The sequence below is a fragment of the Neophocaena asiaeorientalis genome, unplaced genomic scaffold, assembly GCF_003031525.2.
Source record: "Neophocaena asiaeorientalis asiaeorientalis breed wild unplaced genomic scaffold, Neophocaena_asiaeorientalis_V1.1 scaffold14, whole genome shotgun sequence".
NCBI classification, from domain to species: Eukaryota; Metazoa; Chordata; class Mammalia; order Artiodactyla; family Phocoenidae; genus Neophocaena; species Neophocaena asiaeorientalis.
The window spans coordinates 8,914,537-8,929,964 of record NW_020175192.1 but is presented as its reverse complement, the minus strand read 5'-3'; the positions used below and the strand labels follow the sequence as shown (position 1 = coordinate 8,929,964).

The 15,428-nt window shown below is 41.5% G+C and overlaps 1 non-coding gene across 1 annotated transcript; it reads left to right on the top strand.

Moving 5' to 3' along the window:
• Nucleotides 1–125: 125 nt before the first annotated feature.
• LOC112413257 (small nucleolar RNA U13) lies at nucleotides 126–229 on the top strand. The gene has a single exon (XR_003005933.1). It is a non-coding gene; the product is annotated as a small nucleolar RNA U13 (small nucleolar RNA).
• Nucleotides 230–15,428: the final 15,199 nt, after the last annotated feature.

Genomic DNA, 15,428 nt, shown 5'->3' with positions numbered 1-15,428 from the left:
GGTGAACATGATAAAATATACAGGACTTTTCATATCAAGTCTAAGTAAATATGCACTACATCTGTCACCCTTACTGTGAAGTTAGTGGGTCGTACCCGGGGCTCCTTAGCCGACGAGTCACGTTGATCCTTTTGTAGTTCATAAGTGTGATGATTGGGTATTCACGCGCTTGTGTGACATGTGCCTCCTTCCAACCTTGTTACGACTGTGGCACATTACCCGTCTGACATGAACTATGAAGGATCCTCTTAATCCTGCGATGGTTTGGTTGTTGATAGTACTTATCGTTCTGTGTCTAGTACGTGATTGTGAGGCGTGTTTGACTCCGAGTTATGCGTTAGCTTTGATTTTTCTCTTCCTGCAGTTAGATTTTTAATGTTGATTGCCGTGGGCTTTTAAAAGGGAAAAAAGGCGTAAGTCGCTGGTAAGCGAGGAGTTTGAAAATGGTCTGCGACAACGGGGGTTTCGCTAGAAACGCGGCTGATCCGGGTGTGGCTCGGGCCCGCCCGCGGGTGTGCACGTGAAGTGTTTCCCCGCGTGTGTTCGGGCGGCTCCCGGGGCGGGGTCGGCAGCTCTAAGTGGTAGGGGTGGGGGCAGCGGAAGGAGCCACGGCCCCGTGCGACTTTTTGTCCTGGCGGGTCTCCTGCTGCGGCTTCTCGGACGGTGGAGCTGAGAACCTTAGATCTTGGGTTCCCCGGGGGCCGGTCACGGTCCCCGGCTTTGCGAGGGCGTTTGCCGGTGACTTCTCATAACTTGCGTTGTGTGGTAGGTGCCCGGGGAAGCACACCGTATTTGCTCCAAGACGTGGGCGGGAGCGCCTAGAAACGGGCGGCGGACACCGGAAGGAGTCGGAAAGCAGGCGGCGCCGCTTTCGTGGAGGCGTTCGCAGCGTGCTGACCCGCACCGAGGCTCAAACGCACCTTGCCCCGCCGGCCGGCCTAGTTTGCGCCCACCGTCCCGCAGGTCTTTGGGATTTTTCTGGCTCCCGAGCCGCAAGGCGCCTAGAGCATGACTTGCGGGGTTTTCGGATCTTGGGGTGGAGAGGCCGCGCCCGGGGAGTGCTAAGAGTAGGCTCTGGTCCCCAGGGGGCTGTGAGAGTGAAGGGAGACTTAAGGGCTTTCGTCTCGCCTTGGAGACGGCACCGCTTACAGATAGCCGATCTGCGGATCTTGACTGCGAGTGCTTTCTCGCTCCCAACCCCCCTCGCCCGTTCTGTGACCTTGATGGAAAGTTCGGCGACCTCTCCGTGCCCTAATTTTTTTCGAAGGTAAAACGTGGGTAGTAATAGTCCCTACTTCGTAGAATTGTTAAAGTTAAATATACTTAAACGGCTTAGAACAATTTCTGGTCCGTGGTAAATTTTATACAGGTGTTAGTTCTTACTGTTAAACCACAGCTCCTGTATTAACTTACATTTTTTCTTTTCAGGGGAATTTTATGGTTAGGACCCTTCCTTTCTACGTCTTTCCCTTGGTCTTTCTCCGGCCAACTGGTGGCACTCATCATTTTCTAAGCAGTTTCAAACATTGATTAAAAACTCCTCCCAAGGGGATTCTCCCCTATCAAGATCTCCCAGATATTGACCCCTATGGGAGCAAGATGGCAATCCACAGACAGTTACTGTATCCCTCCTGTGTGGGACACTGTCTTCCCTGTTCCATGTGCCCTTTGTGCTAAGTGGATCCAAGATCTCACTCCCTTAGGAAAGTGCTTGTATTGCAAGCATTCACCCTCTCTACACTCTGAGTTTCCTGAGGCCAGACACCATGCCTTGCTCTCCAGTGCCTGGCACAATTTAGTTATGCAGTAAATGTTTGTTGAACCCACATGTCCATCCACAGAGGACTGGTTGAATAAAGCACGGTATATCCACACAATGCAGTTCTGTGCAGCAGTACAAAGGAATGAAGACCATCTCTGTGGAGGCCATGGGACGCTAGGATATATTGTTTAAGTGAAAAAAGCAAGGCTGAGGCCACGTATATGTTGCTTCTCTCCTCACGGTATATCCACACAATGCAGTTCTGTGCAGCAGTACAAAGGAATGAAGACCATCTCTGTGGAGGCCATGGGACGCTAGGATATATTAAGTGAAAAAAGCAAGGCTGAGGCCATGTATATGTTGCTTCTCTCTTGAGAAAGGTGTGGTGCATTTGCTCACATTTTAAAGCAGCAGCAATGGCAGACTAAATTACAAACTAATAAAAAAGGGTTATATGTAAGAAAAGAACAAAGATAAAAAAATGAGTATGGAAGCTAGACTTCGTTTCATATACTCTGTTTGAGAAAGGTGTGGTGCATTTGCTCACATTTTAAAGCAGCAGCAATGGCAGACTAAATTACAAACTAATAAAAAAGGGTTATATGTAAGAAAAGATGAAAAAAATGAGTATGGAAGCTAGACTTCGTTTCATATACTCTGTCTTATAGTTTTGACTTTGGCATCATGTAAGTACTTTACATAATTCGTTTTTAGAAGAAAATGCAAAGTATTTCCTAAAAGAAAAAGAAAGTCATGAATCAAAGTATATTTCAAGTTACTGGCATAACCGCATGGAAAAATAAGAAACTGACTTTAGATTTTGACTGTATATCCTTAGTGGGACTTATCCTAAGAACAGAAAGGGGGCGTCCCTGGTGGCGCAGTGGTTGGTAGTGCGCCTGCCGTTGCAGGGGGACACGGGTTCGTGCCCCAGTCCGGGAAGATCCCACATGCCGCGGAGCGGCTGGGCCCATGAGCCATGGCCGCTGAGCCTGCGCGTCCGGAGCCTGTGCTCTGCAACGGGAGAGGCCACAACAGTGAGAGGCCCATGTACCGCAAAAAAAAACCCAAAAAAAAAACAAAAAAAAAAAAACAGAAAGGAATGGCAAAGAAATCAAACTGCATTTAGTAATAGTAACTGTTAGTAATAATACCGGTATTGTTAATTAGATGCTGTCGCGTGTATATTTTACACACATGTGTATATAAAATAGCAGGTAAGTATCTTAGTGTTGTTAGAAACCAAGGTCTGCGGTGAAAGATAAAGAGATAACAGGTATCAAATCAATGAAATTAGATGTAAATTCTATAAGCAAAAATTTGAATTGGCAATGGTAGTATGAATTCATGATTAATTTTTCTCTGTTTACAAAATATATATATATATATCGTAGCTGTGTCCACTGAAAAGGCCAAGAAGCAATGACAATCCAATGCCTATGAGCAGCCCCTAGTGTCCAAATTCATAATCTAAATGCCACTGCCCACTAAGAAGAACCAGGACTCCTTTAGGAAATGACTGATTTTAGAACGGGGACAAGCAAGGGTGGTGTAAGATGAGCTTGTGACATTTTATTATGACAGAAAGCAAAGTAGCTATCAAATACTCCTGAGGTTATGTCAAAAGAACCCAAGAGCAAGGTTGAAGGGGCACCCTTTGGCCAAAGTGGAACAGTTTGGGCTTAAAAAAAGAATAATGACTAATGGATTGAAACATAATCTAATATATACAAATCCATTAATTCATTCATAGTAATACTAACAAAGAAAAAACATCATCATTCATACTTGGATCACCTAAGGAACCAACTCTTTTTTTTGAAAATTGGTAAAAGGAAAAAAATCAAGCATTTATTCTGCTGTATATTTCAGAATATCCAAATAGTTTGTAAGGGCAACAAATGAGCTAGTAGAACATTTGTAGAAATGTAGAAAGTAGAAAAAGGGCAACAGAGCTAGTAGAATTAGAAAGTTACTGTTCACAGGTCCTAATGAAGCCCTGGGACTAGGCAACAAACATTCATGGCTATTAGAATTATGAAGTGGAACATTGATGGGAATCTTATAATAGCTGGATCAAGCTAACAAAACCTGAACCCACCGATTTATCTTAACATCACTAAAAGTGAGATAACCCGATCCCACGTGCCTCTTGCTGCAATGCAACAGTATATACACACCATCTACGAAATACTGTTGCGCAAAAATTGACCCTAAACCTAATCAAACTTCTAGATCTAACTACAAAATGGCAAGAAATAGGAAGGACACAGAGACAGATTAAGATACCAAGACGATATGATCAGCCAAGCTAAGGATACAGGAAATTCCACAAATTACCCAGCTTCTTCAGTAAATAACTAGCATGAAAGAAATGGAGTGGAAGAGAGAATTGATATAGTTTTTAAAGACACCTCAATCAAATGCGACGTTGGATATTGTTTTCAATAAACATATTGTAAAGAGATATATTTAAGACAACTGGGGAAATCTGAACATAGTTCTGTTACAGGGTGTTCATATAATTTGTCATCTAAACAGGGCATACTGAGAGTTAAAGGAGACATTTTTAATAGTTATGCTGGTACAAAGGTGTAAATTGAGTCTGTCCTAGGCAAGCTTGATTACCGCGGTTTCAGAAAACTTTGTGAAATTATTGTTAATTCGATAGTGTTATTATGTTTATTTTTTTAACATATTAGTTTCAGCTGTATGATGTAATGATTCAATATATGTATATGTTGTGAAATGATCACCACAAGAAGTCTAGTTAACGTCCATCACCACACAATTAAATGTTTTTTCTTGTAATAAAAACTTTTAAGATCTACTCTCTTAGCCACTTTCAAATATACAATGCAGTGTTTATTAATTATAGTCACCATGCTATACATTACATCCCCAGTACATATCTATAACTGGAAGTTTGTTCCATTTGACCACCTTCACCCATTTTGCCTGCATCCTTCCCCTCCTCTGGCAACCACTAATCTGTCCTCTGTTTCTATGAACTTGTTATTTACCAAAAAAATGCTTTCATGTATTTTTAAAGTTATTTGTTAGAAAAACAATTCTCAAACATTTTAGCCTCAGAACCCCTTATACGCTTTAGAAATTATTGAGTCCTACAAAGATGACCAGGATCAAAAACACAGAAAATAAATTTTGGTAAGGATGTTGAGATAGTGAGACACTCATATACTGGTGGTTGAAATGTAAAACGGTGCAGCTTTGATGGTTTCTCAAAAAGTTAAATCTAGAGTAACATAGAGTTAATCGTATGACCCAGCGATCCTATTCCTAGGTATGTAGCCAAGAGAACTAAAAACATGTATTCATACAAAACCTTAGACACTAATGTTCCTAGCAGCATTATTCATAATGGCCAAAAGTGAAAACAACCTAAAAGTCCACCAACTGATGAATGGATAAACAAAATAAGCCGGACACAAAATACTTCATTTATATGAAATGTCCAGGATAGACAAATCAGTGGAGTCAGAAAGGGGCTGAGGAGAGAGAAGAATTTACAGTGACTATTAACAGGTATGGGGCTTCTTTTTCGGGTGATAAGAGTGATCAGGAATTAGCCAGTGGTAATGGTTGCCCAACTTGTAAATATACTAAAGCCTACCGAATTATACTGTGAAGTGGTGAATCCTATGCTATGTGAAGAATTAAATATCAGTTTAAAAACTAATTTAAAAGAGTATTGAGGATCCCAAAGAGCTTTCTTTACATTAGATAAATATTTTGATAGATATATTTTTCTACATTAGAAAATAAAACTGACAAATTTTTAATATATCCATTTAATTATTTTAAATATAGCAATAATGAACCCATTACCTGTTAACTAAAAACTTGCTTTTATGAAAAGTGATTATATTTTTCAAGACAAAACAAAAATAGAGAAGAGTAGCATTATTTTACATTTTTGTAAACAGATCGGTAAAAATTTGCAACTCTCATACCTGGTTTAATAGGAGAAAGCTGGATTCTCAGATCTGTTGCTGCATTCAGTCTGTGTTGGAAAACTCCACCATACATTCATGAGAGAATGAGAATGAAAAAGACAAACAGTATATTAACATTATTATAAAAACAGTTTTGACCTGGCAGAGCGCCTGATAGGGTGTTGAAAACCCTCAGGGTTCTCCAGCTCACACTTTGAGAACTGCAACTGAAAATTTACACAAGTATTTAACAATTGATATCATGTGATATCTGGGATTCACTTTAAAATACTCCATAAAGAGGGGTGGTGGGAAGGAGTGATCAAGAGATGAATGAAAAAATCTGGTCAGGGCTTCCCTGGTGATCCAGTGGTTAGAATTCCGTGCTTTCATTGCTGAGGGCCTGGGTTTGATCCCTGGTTGGGGAACTAAGGTCCCACAAGCTACAAGGCAGAGCCAAAAAAAAAAAACAAAAACAAAAAAAACCAAAAGGTTAAACACGTGTTGACAGTGTTGAATGTGGGAGTGGATCATGGGTGTTCTTTATATTAGTCTCTCTATCATAGTGGAAGTCTGATATTTTCCATAATAAAAGAATTGTTCTTCCTCTCGTTTTTAATCAATGCTGGTTTAACTGAGCAAAAGACCTTAAGGTAGTTGGTAGAAGGGAAAACCAAGTGAGGATATATATATCCATCTGGATATATAAAGATGCAGCGAGGGGACTTCCCTGGTGGTCCAGTGGTAAAGATTCTTGAGCTTGCACTGCAGGGGCCGTGGGTTCCATCCCTGGTTGGGGAACTAAGATCATGCCACGCAGCTGGGGGTGGGGGAAAAATGCAGCGACGAATTCGATGCAGTTCCTGCCTTCAACAGGTTTTCGTCTGCTGGGGGAAGAGAGATAATGAAGTCATCTGAGAAAAAGTGGCACCTGTAAGGAGCACCAGGCAGTCTACTCAGGGCCTCAAGTCCATTGCTTCCTCTTCACAGCCACCCTAGGAGGCTGGCATCATTATCTCCATCCTGCAGATGAGGAAACTGAAGCTCTGAGAAGTTCAGAAACTTGCCCAAGATCTCACAGTGGAAAGTGGTAAAGATGCAATTAAAGCTGAGTCCGTTGGACTTCCAAGGCTTTTTATTTATTTTTTTTTTTTGCGGTACGCGGGCCTCTCACTGTTGTGGCCTCTCCCGTTGCGGAGCACAGGCTCCGGACGCACAGGCTCAGCAGCCATGGCTCACAGGCCCAGCCGCTCCGCGGCATGTGGGATCCTCCCGGACCGGGGCACGAACCCGTGTCCCCTGCATCGGCAGGCGGACTCCCAACCACTGCGCCACCAGGGAAGCCCTCCAAGGCTTTGCTCTTCCCGGTTCTACCCCTTTTTTGTAGACCCGCCAGGTATACAATCCCGAATGTCACTGCCACTGTGTACCTCGTGAATGCCCCCCACCAGCAGAGACCCAGGTGGTGACCTGGGGAGCCCACAGTCTTTAGGAAAAGAACTAATAATAATTGTCAACTGTATTGGTCTTTACTCTGCACCTGTCCCTTCATTCAATCCACACAACTTAAATTCATGGAGTAGGCGTGTTATCCACATTTGGCTTCCTCTCCTTGACTCTCCTCCTCCAGCTTTTGGAAACCAATCTGGCAACATCTCTTAACAGAATAAATGAATGCAGTGACAACTGTAGTCTTGAGACTCTATCGGATACAAATAACTCTATGTAAGGATATGGGTTCAAGACCACAAGGATGAACAATAGGTTCTTTGTGTGACTGTTCATAGGGCAAAAACCTGAAAACAGTGAAGGTTCATCAAGGACACATCCCCACTGGGGAATCATCCAGCTATTTACTAAAAGAATAAAAAGTGGAGCTAAGCCAGAGGACCAGGAGGGGTTTCCACAAGGCGTTGCTCAGTGATGAGTGTAAGATGCAAGAGATGCTATGATATCCCAGTTATAAGACAATGCCTTAAAAAGTGAATGCCAGGACTTCCCTGGAGGTCCAGTGATTAAGACTCCGTGCTTCCAGGATTTCTCTGGTGGCGCAGTGGTTAAGAATCTGCCTGCCAATGCAGGGCGCACGGGTTCGAGCCCTGGTCCGGGAAGATCCCACATGCTGCGGAGCAACTAAGCCCTTGTGCCACAACTGCTGAGCCCGCGAGCCACAACTACTGAAGCCTGTGCGCCTGGAGCCTGTGCTCTGCAACAAGAGAAGCCACCGCAATGAGAAGCCCGCGCACTGCAACGAAGAGTAGCCCCCACTCGCCACAACTAGAGAAAGTCCGCGCGCAGCAACAAGGACCCAACACAGCCAAAAATAAATACATCTTTTTAAAAATTAAAACAAACAAAAAAAGACTCTGCACTTCCACTGCAGAGGGCCTGGGTTCGATCCCTGGTCAGGGAATTAAGATCCCGCATGCCGTGTGGTGCAACAAAAAAAAAGTGAATGCCTTCAGGTCTAAGAATACTTGCATAAGGAGGACATTTGCGAGGCTACATTCCAGGTTCTCCGCACAGACAAACTTGGGTGCTGATGTGAGGTAAAGAAGGGACAGAGGACGATGGAGGAGCTCAGCAAAACCAAACTAAACAGAAAGAAAAAATGACCACATCTTTTTACAAAGTATATATGTGGTTATATTTTTATACTTATGTAAAATTATGTATGAATGTGGTTACATATAAAGAGATTAGAGTTTTAAATCTTTCTTTTAAGGAGAAATGGAAGAATGCAGTAAATTCCAGAGGTTTTGTGGCTAAACATTTAGTAATACCTCTCAGTTTTTCAAAGACCATAGGATTGATGATTTAAGGTGAAAACCTCTTCATAAGGAAAAACAAAAATGAGAGGAAGTAAAAAAGAAATGTTTGCTCCCTTTCATTCAACCAAGAGTAAAAACTGATGTGATTACAGCTTTACCGTATTCCAGTCACGTCTTTCAAGGTTCGTATGGTCTAAACATGGTTAATAATAGGATTTGCAAACACACTGTAAGATTACTGCTTGCAGCAGAGTGACATTTCTGATTATAGGCCAAATAGAAAAATGATAATACTGTGTTTACAACCCTTGAATACCCATGGAGAGTGAGGTGACCACTAGATCCTTTTGCATACAAGCCTATAAAATTTTTAACATTGATTATGACTCTAACTCTTGGGCTAAAGAATATACTAATTATTTTGAAGGTTATATATTCATTAAATTTGTAGAACAAGTACCAAACGGCTCTTAATGAACTGAAATTCTTTTGAAACAGTATAGAGAGCTATAAACCAAAAGAATCTTGTAAACATGGAATATCCATCAAAATAACAAAAGTCGTAGCCATGTTGAAAATTTGACTCAATGAGTTGGCTTTCACTGTGACAAGATCCCATTACATCTCCAATATACCTTTCTCCCTCCTAAGATTCTCGGTTTGCTTAGCTTCCTTTCTGTGTCTGTGCTGTCAGTTTAATATTTCTACAGTCATTTCTTTTATTAAGGTAGTATATGATCTAAGAACATCTTACCCATGGCTGTTCCTTCCTCAAGGGTTGTGGATCCTGCCCACTTGTTTTTCCTCAGGGACCTCCTTCCAATAGCATGACCTTCCTATGTTCTCTACTCCATCATTCCCATTAGTTCCCAAAAGGCTCACTCTATTCCACCATTAAAACATTCTCCCTGGGACTTCCCTGGCAGTCCAGTGGTTAAGACTTCTTCCAATGCAGGGGGTGTGGGTTCAATCCCTGGTTGGGGAGCTAAGATCCCACATACCTCAAGGCCAAAAAACCAGAACAACAACAGAAGCAATATGGTAACAAATTCAATAAAGACTTTAAAAATGGTCCACATCAAAAAAATTTAAAAATTCTCTCTGATGCCATTTTCTTCTGGAGCTACCACCCTACTTCTCTGCTCAGCAAAATGTCTTAAAACAAAAACGAAAACAACAAACATATTCATGTTGTCTCCAACTCTCCACTTACCATTCACTTAGATTTTTTTTTTAATTATGGAAAGTTTGCACCTGGTTGTATCTCTTAAGTTTTTAAAACTTTATAATACTCCCCACTCTTTAAAAAAAAGGCCATTGAAGGAGGGCCATTTGTTCTGTAAAAGGACCCAAACTCTGAATTAAGGAGATTGCTGCTTCTTGGTGTCATTTAAATTGTTCCTCTATCTCCCCCACCTCCTATGAAGAGCAAGTTGGATCTAGAGGCAGGATTACATTCACGGTCAGTCTTGGGGGGCAGGGCTGTGTACTGACTGTATCACAGGAGGCATGTAATTTCCCACTGTTATTGATAAGAGAGAAATATCTGATATAAAGTTCCTTATCAATCTCTACCCTGGTGGCATTAGCAGCCATAGATGATCTTTGCTTTATTAGAGGTTACAAAACGGCAATTCTCTAACTTTATTACAGGCAGACCTCATTTTGTTGCTTTTTGCTTTATTGCACTTTAAAGATAGAACGTTTTTTACAAACTGAAGGTTTGTGGCAACCTTGCATCAAGCAAGTCTATCAGTACCGTTTTTCTAACAGCATTTGCTCACAGTGTGTCTCGGCATCACGTTTTGGTTAATTCTAGAAGAATTAGAAGTGGAGCCTGAAGATGTGACTGAATTGCTGCAATCTCATGAAAAAAGCTAACAGTTGAGGAGTTGCTCCCTATGGATGAGCCAGGAAAGTGGTCTCTTGAGATAGAATCTACTCCTGGTGAAGATGGCGTGAAGGTTGTTGAAAGACAACAAAGGATTTAGAATATTAAGTAAACTTAGTTGCTAACGTCATGACAGGGTTTGAGAGGACCGACTCCCGTTTTGAAAGAGGTCCTGCTGTGGGTTGAATGCTCTCAAACAGCAGTGCATGCTAGAGGGAAATGGTTCATGAAAGGAAGGCAATGGATGCGGCCAACTTCACTGCTGTCTTAGTTGAAGAAATTGCCACAGCCACTCCAACCTCCCGCACCCACCAGCCTGATCAGTCAGCCGCCATCAACATGGAGGCAAGATTCCACCAATCACGTGAAATAAATTTATTTTTCTTTATGGCTATGTGACCAACTTGGTATACATTTAGATGCACTTTTTATTTCTTTTCAGTTTTTTAGGAGTGGCTTCTTTCTTGCTGCTCAATCACTTTTCAACACACTCAAGCATGCCTTCACCCCCCGAAATCCAGCAAAACTGCTCTCGTTCAGGCCATCAGTGGCCCCCTCGTGGCCAAATTCAGTGGGCACTTCGATATCCCTCTTATCTGGTCTCTAAGAAACATTTGACTCTTGACCTGCCTGTCCTTAACACTGTCTCTTCTGCTTGTGGTCAGCCCACCCCTCCTGGTTGTCCTTCCATCTCTCTGTCACTCCTCCTTTCCTGGATCCTCTGCTTTCTCCAGGTCTTGAAAGCTTCTAGTTCCTCAGATCTTGTCAGGGATCTTTTTTTCATTGCCAACCCTCTCTCCCGAGGTGATCTTATGCTTCCCATGGCCTTCAACACCATTGATGTATGTCTAGCCCATACCCATCAGTGAGCTTCAGAATCACACATTCAAATTTCTACCTCTATCTCCTTTTGCAGTTCTCATGGGTAAATTTAACATCTCTTGTTTTTTCTTTTTTCTTTTTTTTTTTTTTTTGGCCATGCTGTGCTGCATGCAAGATCTTAGTTCCCCAACCAGGGATCGAACTCATGCCCCCTGCAGTGGAAGTACAAGAGTCCTAACAACTGGACCACCAGGGAATTCCCTAAATTTAACATTTCTAAACTGAAATTTGAACCTTCGCCTCCAAAGCTTTTCTTTCTATAATCTCATTCCTACTGAATAACTCTTCCATCCACCAAGTCATTTAGCCAAAAACCTGACTGTCATCCTTGTTATTCCCTCCCTTCCAGCTGGCCTGTGGCTTTCACTCTTATCCACCACCCCATCTCCATTAAACAACTAACTCAAACAATGTCACTTCTGTTCTTAAATCCCATTATCATAAATTAAAACTCCTCACCGTGGCCCTTACATGATCTGACCCCTGTGTCCCTTCAACCTCGTTTTGTACTGCCTTCCCCGCCCTCATTAAGCTCCAACCAAATGGAATTTGTTCTCCAATAAGCCAAGCTCTATTTTGCCTCAAAGTTCTCACCTATGCTCTTCTGTCCGGTCTTTCCCCAACTCTTGCCATTCTTCTGGTCTCAGCTTAAAGGCTTCTTGCTCAGAAATGCCTTTCCTGGACTCAACTCCACACCCCCTCCCAGTTTAATTCAGGAAGGCACTGCACACTTTTTCATGGTTGGCACGTGTATGTGTTAACGTTTGTTTAGTCTCTGTCTCTCCTGTTACACCGTAAGTGTCTTAGAAATAAGGACCATGTTGGTTTTTGTGTGTTGGCACAGGGAGCAGTGGCTGGCACATAGTAGGCACTCAATTAATATGCGCTGGCAGCTGAATAAATAGGAAAATTTTGAAATATATACTTTTCATCGTCTGACTCTGAGTACAATTATCCGTATCAGACTTCTCTACAAATGGCATGTTCAATAGGTATCGGCTATGCCCGGTGAAGTAAAGCAAATCCTTTTTATGCAAAATGAACGCAGCACCTGCAACACAGTATATGCTCCATAAAGGACGCTGTATTCATTAGGATGACTAGGGGAAATACACAGGCTTTCTTATTTCTGATAGACCTATCATCATTTAGTCCCCTTATTTTTGGAGACTTTTTAGAAACAAAAAGAGCTTATATTTGAGAATGACTTTGAGCATTTATTATGCATTCTTTTTTTTGAATTTTATTTAATTAATTTTTTTATACAGCAGGTTCTTATTATCTATTTTATACATATTAGTGTATATATGTCAACCCCAATCTCCCAATTTATGCATTATTTTATGTACGCTTCCTGACCACACTCTGAGGCAGTTACTATGATCTCCATTTTACAGAGGAGAAAAGCGAGGCTTAAAGAGAGTAAGAAACAAAGCCAGGGCCTCCCAGCTAATTATAGGCAGAGCTGGGTTTAAAACCCATTCTTTGGATTCCAATGCTGGATTTGTTTATTCCACTATACAAATGAACCTCATAATGAGGAACAGAAGGGAGAGGACCCCTGATTTCCTAAAACACAGCCCCAGTTCATCACTGACTCTTACCAGTGAATCTTTTGTTTCTCAACTACTGAGCCCTTACCCCTTTTAGAATGAATAACTATGGACGAAAATTGTTCATGCAAAATGGCTCTTTCCTGATCCGTGCTAGCTACATGCATTGCTCTTTGTAAACCAGACTTTAAAGAAATTCCTTCTAATTTATTTTATTCTATAGGCACGGCTCACTTAAAAAAAAAACAGATTTTATATGAAGATTTTCGTGTTTCAAAGTATATAAATGAAAAAGTGAGAGTCCTTAGATCTCATTTTTAAGACCTTTTTAGTCATTAAAAACTCAGAATTCCTTTTAAATAATGAAATCCACCTGGCACAGTTAAGGCAATTATTCAATTCAGTGCGCACTGTGGCCAGAACACACAAAGCCTGGAACGCAAGGCCTGTTTCTCAATCTGCATGTCTACGCTTTTAATCTTACACACCTGTAATGAATTTGCTGGGGCACTGTCTTTGCTCTATCCTCAGCATACAATAGAGTCTGCTTCTTTGCAGAATTAAATCCAGGCCATTGCATCCTAGCCGCAAGGAAATGCAGATTTCCCCCTCCTCAGCGTCTTCCTTTCAAAAAGGTTGCTTCAAGTGGTGTTTAAAAGATAATTCTAGCTTGCTAAATTTAGGGTGTGGAAAGAGTCCAAAATGAGAATATCCCATGGATAATTGTGCAAGAAATGTTAATATGTGCAGTAAGAGGAGGATGTCTTACACTTTTTGATGCACTTCTCTGTCTCTCTCACCCTCTCTCTCTTTTTGCCTTGACACCCAACATATAATTTAGCAAGGTGAGACGTTACCTGAGGCAGTGAAGGATGCTTTTCCACCGCGACTGCATTTTCAGTATAAAATGATTTCATATCTGAGTTATTTCTCAAACCAGCCTGAGTCAGAGCCACTCATCAAAATTTATCCACAAGTTATCAGATAATGCTTATCTCCTTCATATTCGAGGTAGATTTCCAGTTATACTCAGTAACAAGTTCACTTGTTAAAAAAAATAGTTAGCTGTACAATTTCAGTTACCTGTACAAGAAATGTACTGGTATCTGAAGCTTGCTTTGAAATGCATTGAAAAGTACCTGGATTAAGGCTAGATGGGTAGATAGGGGATAAAACAAATATTGCAAAACGTTCATTGTAGAATGCAGGTGTTCACTCTACAACTAACACTTCAATCTGAAAAGGATAAAGGTGGGCAGTCCCCATGGATTCTGCTAAACATGCTACAAGGCAGCCCTACAAGAAAGAACCAGTCCCAAATGTCACTTGTTCTGATGTTGAAAAAGCCCTGAACTAGAAAATCTTAACATAGATTAATAGTAAGACTTTTAATTAGCCAGTAACTGGAGAGAACAGGCATGAATAAATGGAAAGCTAAGAATGAAAATAAAATGTTGTCGGTCTAGGATTTATATGGGATTCCCTGAAATCACTCTAGATGATTAAATTCATATCTACTAGCAAATAACATTTTGACTTGGAATTTTGTCACTGTGATTTGAGACTTTCTGTCTTTCGATCTGTAAACATATTTTCAATACTGTGAATAATATATCTGAATACATTCTTGGAAAAAAAAAAATTAAAAAGGTGGCTGGTCCCAAGGTTAGTGGGAATCTGCACCTTAGCTCCTAGGTAGCACCCAGGAGATGGTGCCGGTGGAGGCAACTGTGTAGGACATGGACAAACTGGGCCCTTGACATCGCAGCAAGCTTCCCATACTGCAAACTGGGCACGAAACCAGTGATAGAGGCAGGGTCCCTGGGGACCAGCAAACAGACCTATCCATGGTTAAATAGTGTTTTCAGAAGGATGGAGGGAGAGGGTTGATCTGTGTAAGACTCTGACTCATGAATAATTTGGGGAGGAAGGCAAGCACTGCAGATGGGGAGAAAGTCTGTGACTCAGGGTCAAAGACAACTTAAAGAAAACAATACATTTCTGGAACATCTGAGTTTGTGATGGAGATGCATGCTTACAGCATAATGTTGAAGGTCACCACTAAGGTCTTGCCCCTTGGTATTTATCCATCCACACTTAAAATACTCCAGCTTCTTTCTCATGGTACTTTTTATAGCTTCTGTTTTCTTGCAGACATAAAATCTGAGCAAAATAATCCCATAGAGATCTGCTCAATACCGAAGGCCAGGAGGATGACTCCCTGGCTGGGTATAGTAGTACTATTGCATTTTGGATTTGTTTGGGTTTTTTTCTGACTTATGCCCAACTTGACAGCCACTGTGCTTCCAGATCCATTTCTCCCACTGATGCAAACCTGGTTTTTCCTTCTTTGGGGTTTGGATTTTTTAGCCTCTCTCACATTGATTGCATCGTGTCCTTAATGTATCAGCATCACGGTGGATTCTATTTCTGCCTTTGAGGATATCAGCCGCCTGCTTGAGACTTAATGAACATATATAATATGAAATATATAGAAACTCAGAGGTGGTCCCTGGGGTTGCTTACACAATCATTTGGATATAAACCCTTTGGAACTGGTGTTTCTTTTGAACCATTCATGACAATGATGGCCTGTCAGGAGGACTCTGCAAT